Below are 7,845 nucleotides of genomic sequence, written 5' to 3'. Positions count from 1 at the left end.
ATTTTTCTTCAGCAGGAATTAGAAGACTAGTTGGGTTTGATTCAGGAATTTATAGAGACATGCTTGATGATAATCTGCTCCAGAGTGCTCTGGATGTCAGACTTGGTCAAAGGACAAAAACCCAAAGCACACAGCCAAGATAACAAAGCAGTGGCTTCAGCACTCTGTGAATATCCCTGAGTGTTCCAGGCAGAGCCCAGACTTAAAACCTCTGCAGAGATCTTAAAATGGCTGTGCACTGACACTCCCCATCCAACCGAGGTCTTCAAAGTCAGCTTAATAATAACTAGTTCAAAATTCAACAAAAGTGCCTTATAACTTAGAAACTATGATTCTTACAGCATATGATTCTTAAAGCATGTTGTGTATTGTCAATATGTAGAACATACTGTATAGAAGTTTAAAACATCATTGTCACATTTGACCTCTGACCTCTCCTTAACATGGATGTATTGACAGCAAGAATGACAGACAGAATTTTAAATTCTACAAACGATATTTTAAGTGTCCAAAAAGGACTGGATTGATTATGATGTAGAACACAGAGTATGTTTAAAACTGCTGAGTCATAAAGCCTCTTGCAAACCAGGTGATTTCTTTATTTGATATATTCTGCTGACTACAGGCTATTTATGGACATAAGGAAAGATATCAGACATAAAAAACACATAGAAACATTGTAAAATCACTTTTTTTGGCTGATGATTACTGTTTGGCCCTCCCTCACTTTGTACTCTGGTAGCAATAAGTCTGAGTCTGACTCCTCTTCTACAACTATGAGTAAAGTCCTTCCTTCCTCACTCCGCCCTCAGCTTACTTAAATATTGACATGGGTGGAGGTATTAGTAAGACTTGTTGTCCACTACAAAGGACACTGAGTGAACGTTTAGTTTTGAAAGAAATGCCTGTAACCTGAAGTTAAGAGTGTCATACTGAAGAAGAAGTTTGCAACATAATCACTTAACCTCCTTTTTTTCCTATGAGCTACAATGACGTCGCTCTGAAAACAAAGTCCATGTTGTCTTTTAGCTTAACCCAGCATGGCATCTTCACAGTACAGTAGGATTCATTTATACTGAATTGCGCTTGAGTTAAAAGTCTTAGACTCATGTTCCCCAAAGAGAACAAAAATGAACAGTTGTCTTATCATTAATTACCGATGATCACAATGTTTTCGTATAATTATGGTCCTGGTGAGTTAATATTCATGTGACCGGTACTGGGCGTGGCTTACAACGTCAATACTGATTGACGTGGTTGGCACGACCAGGAAGCCAGGAGTGACATCACTTTCCAGAAGTCCCCTTCAGGTTTGATCGGCGGAGAGCCACAGCGAAGCAAAGGCAAGAAAAAAAAAGGCGTTCGCTGCTATCTGAAATTCAGGAGCGTTTAAGCTGACTTTTCAACCAAAAATTTAAAAGGTAAGACGGCATTTACCAAATTGTTGTAGCAAAGCCTTCCTAGTATTAACTGTTACATCCTGACTTCGTGTACCTTACAAGCTAACGTCGTTACGGCTAGCTCTCTGCGTTCCTGCTGTTTATGTCGGAACAAAGGGGGTCTGCTTCTCGGCTCCTCCGCTGCTTTTCTCTTGATATGCACACCTCCCAGTGTGTTCTCATTTCAGCTATTTTTTTTTAGCAGCGTTATGACTGCCCAAAATGTACCCGTCGTCTTAAAGCACCTCATTAATATTTAATGGTTGTGCGGCAAGGTTAGCTAACGGTTATTCGCAACACTTTAGTGTCGTAAAACTTAATGATTGTCATATGATTTAGACGCAACTGAACGACCTCATTAAAGTCATAAAGACGCTTAGCCATTATTAGAGTATTATGGCAATGGCGAACCTGATATTACTGACCAGTCGTCTGAAAAATGCAGTTCCTGTGTTGTTATAGCGTTAAAACAACAGCCTAAAGCATAACGGTATGCTAGCTATCTTAAGTCCTGTAATGTAACGTGGTACAGATAAATAGGGCACATTAGCAAGGGTGTGGGCTTTTTTTTAAACCTTTTCAGTCCTTCTCCCTCCCTCTTTCGTTTTCCCAGCCATGTCAGTAGACCGGAATAAGCTGCCAGGAAGACCACATTCTTAGATCGAACCAATTCGTTCAGGCTTACTGAAGTTGGCCTTCTCTTTTCTTTCCACTATCCATCCAAGCTTTTTGCTTCGCTGGCTCCATATTATCAGGCTGAATAGAAGTGATGAAAAGTGCTTTAATTCAGTATTTTAGTTTTTGGGGAACTTGGACTTTGCTTGCACTCTTCTATTCGATCCTGCTTCACACTCCCAGGACAGAGTTATTGTTGTTTTGTCTATTTTGTCTGTTTTCGTTTTAATTTCTTTTCTTTTTAAATATTTTTCTTAGTTTCCACAGTGGGTCTGCTCTTTAGTTTTGTGCTCTTTTTTTTAAAATATACTTTTACTAGTATTGTATTAGTTTAGTTTTTATTCATAATAAGTGAAGGGTTGAGGGAGCATATTTATCAAGTGCAAGTCATAACAAATATATAAGGTATAACAGTAATATAAATGTAAAATAATGTAAAAGATGGCTGCTGCTACTGTAAAGCCACCTACTGTCATGCTTAGTCATTCTGTAAAGAATACGCTGCTTTATCCAACTTCTTGATTCATTTGGGGACCATAATTTCCAAAATAAACATTGTATTTTATTCAAAACTAGTAATATAGAACATGGATTCAGGAAATAGGAAAGTGTTTATTGAGGTCATGGATTAGGTCAGCAGTACGGTTATTTTCCATGGACTAGATCGACCATCGACTAGATGTTTGTTTTTATTGTGAGGAATCTCCCCCTGCAGACGATTAGAGACATTTCAGGTCTCAGGCACTCCTGATTTGGCTTCACTTTTCAGACTTCAAAGGTACAGCTGTTTTTTATATGCAGTCTGTGTACAATACATGCCACCTTTGACTTTCAGTTATGACCAGTTTCAAAAAACATAGTTAGTTTTACATGCCCACAAGTTAATAATAAAAGACAAATTACTTAAAATTAAACTTTTTTTTATTACCTGCTTGTAGTTGTGTTTTTTGTGAACTATAATAAGCTTTGTTCCTGGCCATGTCTTATTCTAGTGTATGCAGATGAAGATTTGCTTTAAAGCCATGTGATATGGACTTTTTGTGTTGTGTAAGTTTTCTTTGAAATGGTTGCCTAGTCACAGCCCTGTAGGTTTCAGATGAATGTCTGAGCTATTTCCCCTTTGGCTTTTTTTCCCACAGGGTTTCTTTATTTCGAAATTATCTTAAGATCCCAAAAAAGCAGAGTAAAAAAAAGAAAGAAGTTTTGTGAATTGTGAAACTTTCACAATACAGGCTGGGGAAATGCTCCTCACAAGCCACAGACAACCTGCAGTATAAATGCTTTTACTTTAGCGCATTTAGCTGATGGAAATATCAGCTGCCCACTTCTTTTAAGCTGCAGATGCAGAAGTGAGTCAATGATGGGATTGTGTCATGGCAAAAGTTGGTCAGACTCTCCTTTTTTTCCACCACGGTTACTCCCTTATACCGAAAACCTGCAGATATGAAGGAGGGATATAAGGAGAGCAAACAAACAGAGCTGAAAAGTAAACAGTAGAAGGTACAAGAATGTGCCTCTGTATCCACTGGCACAATGATGCACTTGTATGTAAGGACTGGGAGGAAGAGAATAGAGTATTGGCTGGAGTAGCTGAGAGAGTGAGATGTTATTGTGGTCAAGTGATTTGCTTACTTTACGGGCTGAGTTCAAGTTTTATTCACTGGTGTTAAGCTCGGTGTCTGACTGCATGTCTTGCCACAGGATTGTGATATATCGCACATATTAGTACAATAATTTGGTAATGCATCATACAGCGAGTTACAAAGCATTTACCATGTAATGTTTGGTATTTAAAAATACTCACAATACATTTTACATTTACAAGTATTTTAGGTACTGCAAAGTAGTTTCAGGTACTGAAAATATAACCCTTATTTCAGAAGAATCATATGACATATGGACATTACACCACAAGTCATGTGCTGTATTACGAGTTGCTAACAACAGGGTTTTTTTTTTGATTGGCTATATTTGCCTCAGTATGTGGATAAGCTTTCTTTGGGAAGTTGTTTGTGATGGGTGCATTAGCAGCAAGTCATTATTTTTTAACTTGACTCCATTTAGTTTTTCCATTTTGTTGTCTGTCTTGCTGAACTCTGTCATTCAGCTTCAGTTTTGGTCCTAGTTGTCCTTTATCCTCCTCACCAATTTCCTGTTTTGTTTTGATAAATATGTGTCCAGATGTCTTGTGATCATGACACGCAGTTAGCTGTCACGATGTGACAACTGAGCTTGTAGAGAAGTAGAAAGTCCAGAGTTTGTTTAACATTAGCACTGCTAGCACCAATAGCCTTGGGTTTTTCCATGTTAACGTCTACATCCTGGTGCAGAATATGGTTACACGTCTCTTCAAATGTTTCCTTATTTTCCAGTTTATTCTGACAAAGCCTATATAGAGTCGCTCTTTTTTATTTATTTTTTTATTAATTCATTTTCATTTAACGTCAAAGGTTTGCAGAACAGCACTGCTTAGCACAGCTGTCATATATTTACTTTCCTCTTTGCTCATTTACAGCTCACATTCATAAAGAGCAAGAGAGAGAGATAAGGGTGCCTCGATCTGCAGCCCCAGGTAGTGAATGTTGGCCTTTTAATATCAATGAACCATTAACTGCCATTGCACATTCATAAAATAAAAAAAATTTATAGAGCCAGATACTGTTTTGGTAGTTGAGAGCAGTGGGTATTTAGTAAAAAAAAAATGTATTCATGTTATGGAAACCAAGAAATCTTCATTAGGAAAAAAAAACAAAATTCTGTTGAAGTCTTTGAGCTCTTCAACACATTACAGTCTTTCAACTGAATTAGAATGTATTTTTATTGCCAGAAGGGGCATTGACGCACACCACTGCTTTTATGAATACAATTATAAACTGTAATATATTTATCATTTGTAGCAGTAAATAATCAATAGTGAGCTGCCTCTCCAGTCAGTTATTCATCCTGTCCATGGACGCAGACTCCAAGATCTTGGACCAGCAGCTTCTGTGAACTTAGTGTGGCGGCACCTGAACCAGTTCTCCAGCTGCTGGAGGTTCTGATCACCGTGGTTGTCTAACTTGCAGCGGGTTTCCAGAGTATAACAAGGATTACTGTCACCAGCTGCTGTCGACAGCAGTACAGTTGAAGTACGTCTCACTACAGGATGACGGATTCTCCAAAGATAAATTATCTAATAGCTGGTCATAACAGTGACCTCATCAGCTTGCTGCTGGGGGAGATACAAGACTGGAATTGTAAAAGTACAACTACCTTTGAAAAGGTGTCCAGTGCAAGATTTATGTCACAAGAGATAAACCCCTTTCATTCCTGTCAGTAAATGCCATCTTAGTGTTGATGTCATAAACAAGACTTTTTCCATTATGTAATGGTACATATTTGATAATATCCGTGATACATAAATAGCTACCAAACTAAAAAGAAAAAGATCATCATGTTGTACATCCATGAAAGTCTTTGAAAGCCTCTCATGAAATACAGTAACAATTAAAAAAGTAATTTTCACAAAGTAGTTGGGTATATGCCACGAGTGCCCTCTGTGTGTGAGTGCATGATTGCCTATCACAGGCAATCATGCACTGTAGCTGGAAAATGAAGAGGTTTAAAAAGTTCATCCATTGCAACATGTTCCATTTGTAATGCTCTCTGCTTTTCCCGGTTCTTTGCTGCTTGTTACCTTTCATGTATGAAGTCTGCAGATTGTTATCTGGAAACTAAACAACAACAAAACATCACAAGCTGAAAAGCTTAATTGTTGTGTAGTGCAGCGGTCCCCAACCTCCGGGCCTCGGACTGGTACCGGGCCGCGAGAGTTGAGGCTCAGGTGTTAAATGTATGGTTTTCCATGTTTTTATCGGTTTTCAGCGTTATTTTGTTATATCGTTTACTCGGTTTTCCTGGGTCTTTTCACGTGTGTTATGAATAAATCTTCTTTTTTTTCGGTACCAGTACTAGTTTTATTTTGTTGTATTTATCCGCGACACCTTAAAGGCCGGTCCGTGAAAATATTGTTGGGCATAAACCGGTCCGAGGCGCAAAAAAGGTTGGAGACCGCTGGTGTAGTGTACACCTCAACACAATGTGGGGCAAAGAAGTTTTATTTTCAAAAAAGGATATCTGTGCTTTTCCTTAGTGTTCAGATACAGTGGTCATATTCAGTAAAACTGATTTACTTCCACCTTCCACACTTCTTTTTTACTGCTCAGCTACTAATGATAAACTATCGATTAAAAAGAGATAGTTTATGAAGTTTGCAATATAGATCCATGATTACGTTTGCCCTCATGCAACTGGGGCTGAACCAGTGTAGGAGGGGTTTTGTGGACCAAGAATAAAATATGAAGTGAAACTAAGGTAAATATGAGGATATGGATTTTGTATGGAAACCAGGCTTTGCTATTGCTGTGGTAATGACATTTATAGTCATTTTTTAGATCAATACTTTTGGTGTATGTGGCAGCAAATCAGCTGCTGAAGTGGGCAGATAAAGTTTATGAAGCTCCGCTTTTCACTATTATATATTCCCACGTGGTAATGTGTGGGTAAGTGTGTGTTTTCTTTTTTCCTTTTTTGTTTTGGCATTTGGTCAAGTACAGTGGAGTTGTTGCAGAGTTCTCTGGGTTATTTAAAGAATGCAAGACCAACAAAGGTGGGGTTTTCCAGGGTCAGAATGGGCTGCTGAGCAGTGACCATAAATAGAATTAGTGAATATACAGTTCCAGCAGTGAGTCTGTCACAAATTCCAATTAAGAAATCTCGTTAGCAGATTGTTTTTATTACAGAATGAATGATTGGTTTTGGATAAAATCTCTTTGAGAAAAATTGTGCCTAACAAGAAAAGTAGATTATGATGTTAATATTACTAAGAAGAAGATATAAAACTGTTTTCAGGAAAAATAGCAATTACAGTTAGCTATTATTTATAAAACCAGTTTTGCAAGAAACATTTTGACAGATGTTCAGGTTTCAACTTATACAAGTATCTTTTGCTTTTAGGATGCTATGATCAGGGGTGCACATAAGTTGTCTGCACGTGTGCATGCACTGTCAAAATAAAAGATGCGCACCAGATAAGAAGTTGCAACGCGTGTTTGCGTGCATAAGATTTTCTGGAGGAGGACAGACATGATGGGAATATGCACCACATCTCTGCGTTCATCATTTGTTTGAAGGCAGCTCACCTCCTGCAACCACTTTTCCGAGAATATGCGCTTCTTTTGCGGTTCGGACTCCTTCTGACATTTCTTTGGAGGTGGAGGAACACCAAAGTAATCGCTTAAAGGAGCTTGCTTCTTCGACATCTTTAAGAATTCTAAACAAATGTCTGTCCTCCCCTGGCTATGACAGTAAACTGAAAAGAATGGGTCAAAAATGGAGTCTGGTTGATATACGGTGAAGGTCACCACTTACTTCAATAATGATAATAATAATTGTCAATAGAAAATTGTACTTGGTAGTCAGTATAATCTTTTAATAATATAAGTTTACATATGGTAGTGATAGGATGTGCGATCCTCAATAGTCTGCAAAGGCTTTGTGTGCATTCCAGAGTGCTCTGGCATTCACACCCACATCCTGGGAGCATGGGAAAGGTTGTACCTTCTTTTATTGTTTTACGGTAGGATAAACGTAGCTATGTCAGTATTAGTCTAAGTGCCTTTTTTACATATAGATGAACTGTTGAATTTTCCAGACCAGCAGGTTTAGGGAAGTCGTTTATGGGGTCACACAC

General features: G+C 38.2%; 1 protein-coding gene across 2 annotated transcripts in view; it reads left to right on the top strand.

Moving 5' to 3' along the window:
• Positions 1–1,246: 1,246 nt before the first annotated feature.
• Positions 1,247–7,845, top strand: part of sdcbp2 (syndecan binding protein (syntenin) 2) — a 27,911-nt gene continuing 21,312 nt past the window's right edge. Inside the window, exon 1 of one of the 2 annotated variants that reach the window (XM_005744644.2) lies at positions 1,247–1,421. The gene's annotated coding sequence lies outside the window, so the exon portion shown is untranslated. Of the gene's footprint in view, positions 1,422–4,666; positions 4,687–7,845 lie in introns of those variants that run through there. The other variant, XM_013913731.1, reaches the window with a different exon arrangement.

Source organism: Pundamilia nyererei, unplaced genomic scaffold, assembly GCF_000239375.1.
Source record: "Pundamilia nyererei isolate P.nyererei 1_Seehausen unplaced genomic scaffold, PunNye1.0 scaffold00147, whole genome shotgun sequence".
In the NCBI taxonomy this organism is placed as follows: Eukaryota; Metazoa; Chordata; class Actinopteri; order Cichliformes; family Cichlidae; genus Pundamilia; species Pundamilia nyererei.
Note: the sequence above shows the minus strand (reverse complement) of the source record. Positions and strands in the feature narration are given on the sequence as shown.